The sequence below is a fragment of the Mastomys coucha genome, unplaced genomic scaffold, assembly GCF_008632895.1.
Source record: "Mastomys coucha isolate ucsf_1 unplaced genomic scaffold, UCSF_Mcou_1 pScaffold21, whole genome shotgun sequence".
Classification (NCBI taxonomy): domain Eukaryota; kingdom Metazoa; phylum Chordata; class Mammalia; order Rodentia; family Muridae; genus Mastomys; species Mastomys coucha.
Window position 1 is genome coordinate 158,066,252 of NW_022196904.1, and position 3,388 is coordinate 158,069,639.

A 3,388-nucleotide genomic window follows, 5' to 3' on the forward strand; every position below is an offset into this window, starting at 1 on the left:
CCTCCTCTTCCCTTCTTCCTCCCTCTTCCTTCTTTCTTCATCCCTCCTCCTCTCTCCCTCCTCCCTCCTCCTCCCCTCTTCCCCCCTTTTCTTCCTTTCTTCCTTCCCCTTCTTCCCTTCCTCTTTCTTCATTTTCCACTAAATTAGAAGGTTTGTATTTATCGTCACCGATATAGTCAACAAATACATTGCTTTACCCTGAGTTCCAAAGTCAAGGCCAGACCAAGGACAGAGTGACAGGGAGCATAAACAAAGTCTAGAAGCTTAACGCCTGGAGAACGTATCCCTGAACACTCAGACTTTGGAAGAGACACTATTTCTTTTCTGAAGGATTCCTTGACCAACCGAAGGCAGGGAGTGTTTCTTCCTAGGTCACTGTGTGGTAGATTTTCTCAGATCTTGTTACTTTCAAACATCAGAAAGAATAACCCAAGGTCAGTGGAGATGGCCCTTCAGCTCTTTCTACTCTGACTGGCAGGTCCTAGCCTTCTGCCTGCATCGTTTTGAATTGTGTTATTATTCTGTAACACATAACATCTGTCTCTTGGCTTAATTGTTGGGCTCACATGCTTCTCCATCCAGTATTGGCTGCAGAGTATATAAATTATCTGGGCCCTGGCTCGCTCAGTCAGTTCCATTTTTCAGTAGAGGAAAATAAACTTTTTTTTTTCCTCATTGACTTCATTCCCTTGCTATTTTTTATTGTAAACATGAAGAGACTTTATTTGTCGAATGTCTTGTCATTTCTACCCAGTGGTATCTTGTCATTGTCTGTACACCCAGGAGATGGATGGCTTGTGTCACTTTCCTAATTCATGATACACTACTGTCACTAGGCTATAAATAATTAACGGAAGGGGACTTTTCCAGAGAAGGAAACTATCCTGTCCATTAGATTTAAGTTCTCTTTCAGATCCCTTCATATAACTTCTTATTGAAAATTTTACAATGTAGAATCAACCTCTGGTAAGGCAATAAAATGAGACTAATTCAGATAGTAGGAGCTCAAGAGTGGGGAGGTCAGTTAGAATAAATGAAAAATAATGGTTATGAGACAGAGATTGATCTCTGCAAAGAATTACCATGAGTCTCAACTCTGCAGCCAATGTCTTTTCCAGTGAAGTTTCTCTAGTAAAAGGCTGCTTGGCTACGAGGTGGGATTCACTCCAGCCCAGGTTGGGGGCATAAGTGAATACAGCAGAGGCTCTTGTTGGCCTGCCTGGGAGACCTCAGCATTTAGTGATATGTATATGCAGAGAGCTTCATAATGGAGCTCACCATTCATCTCTGTCATATGAAGCCTACATCGGACAGATGTGTTAAACTCTAACAACGCTTGCAGTTGAATCTCCAGCAATGGAAGATAGGCTGTGGTGAATAATTACCATGGTTTATCACCAGCAGGATGGGACAACTTTGATCATGCTATCATCCACCAGTTCCTAGTAAGATGATTCTCCAGTTTCCCACAGCCATAACCATCCCCCTTTTCTTTGTTTTTGTTTTTTGTTTTTTTGATTTCTAAAACTTCTCAGGACTGTTTTTGAATCAAACTGTACAAAAATCATTGTCTCAGGTTTATCTCTGGGGAGACCCACCACATGGAGCATAATGGGAAACCCAAGAGATGATCTTACCAGGTCAGTAGATTCTGGGCCCTTTGTCTTGTGAACTTATGAATAAGCTTTACTAACAATGGAAGAATGATTTTAGAAAGGGGGTTACAAAGTTCGTACTACACTGTGGATGGCGAGTTGGCCACTCAAGTGAAAATGTCCCATGGAAAAGCAGCTCGGGCTGGAAGACAGGGACCTGCAAAGAGGCGCCTTGCAGAGCCATTTGTCGCTGGAGAGATCATAACTGACATGTCTAGGGAGGAATGGAAACTAGGATGGCCTATTGACCAAGGTGGCTTTGACTACATCTATCTGGCGGACACAAATTCTTCCAAACTGGTTGGCAGTGACACGCCCTGTGTTGTGAAAGTGGAACCTAGTGACAATGGACCTCTTTTCACTGAATTAAAGTTCTACCAGAGGGCTGCTAAACCAGAGCAAATCCAGAAATGGATTTGTACACGTAAATTGAAATACCTTGGTGCTCCTAAGTATTGGGGATCTGGTCTACATGATAACAATGGAAAAAGTTACAGGTTTATGATAATGGACTGCTTTGAGAGTGATCTTCAGAAAAATATATGAAGCAAATGCCAAAAGATTTTCTCAGAACACTGCCTTGTGGTTAAGCTTAAGAATTCTGGATATCCTGGAGTACATGCATGAGCGTGAATATGTGCACGGGGACACCAAGGCCTCAATCTTCTTCTGAGTTAAAAGAACCCCGGCCAGGAATATTTGGTAGACTATAGACTCGCTTATCCGTACTGCCCCGATGGTGTTCATAAAGAATATAAGGAGGATTCCCAAAAGGTGCTTCAATGGCACATTGGAGTTCACCAGCACTGACACACACAATGGCGGGGCCCCATCATGACATGGCAATTTGGAAATACTTGGTTATTGCTTGGCTCAGCAGCTGTCTTCCTTGTCAAAATCCATGTGGTCTGGGAGTTGGGAGTCTTCTGGCTCTAGCTGCTGTGTGCTTCCCAGATTGGACAGAGCACTCAACAGGCTCCTTGCTTTTAAGGAATGAAGAACTTAAAATAAAGGTCTCTTTTGCTTGATGTGGTACACCAGTCATTGTGACAATAAAGTCTGGTCTACATGGAAAAAAACAAAAAGAAAGGGGGTTACTATGGGAATGTGGGTGGGAGCTTGCTAGAGTTCTTGCAGAACAGAATTGGGTTCCTAGGGATAGGTCATCATGGAGCCCCTAATTCAAGACTTTTGATAGAATTTGTGGTAGAAACTGGGATGAGGTCTATACTGTTGTCCTGGGTGTTCATTTGTCATCTAAGTCATGTATGATGTTGTGGGTGCAGCTCTGCAGTTGCCCCAGTGTCTTGGTTGGGATAATTCTGCATTGCACTGCTGTTGCTTCTTTGTAGTAGACAATATCGATGGGATGTATTTCCAACCTTTCTGCTCTGTTCCATTAATCAATTTGTCTTTTCTTCCCTAGTACCACATCACCTTCATTACTTCAGCTACATACTAAGTCTTGACATTAGACAGCATGTTTTCTATCTTTGTTCTTCTGTTTTGAGCTCTCCTGAGTCTTTTTCCTCTCTGTATAAAAATGATATAATTTGTTATTTATAGCCACAGAAGAAAGATTCACTTGCTGTTGATTGGGAATACACTACACAAAGCAAGCATAGAACTGACCCTGAAAGAATTTCAGCTCTTATCCACAAACATGGGCTTCTCTGCTCCTTAATATTCTAAGTTTTGAATTTTCTGCAAGTAGATTGTGTACATAATTGCCT

General features: G+C 42.1%; 1 pseudogene; it reads left to right on the forward strand.

Annotated features, from left to right (window-relative positions):
- Positions 1-1,772: 1,772 nt before the first annotated feature.
- Positions 1,773-2,652, forward strand: LOC116101438 (annotated as a pseudogene).
- Positions 2,653-3,388: the final 736 nt, after the last annotated feature.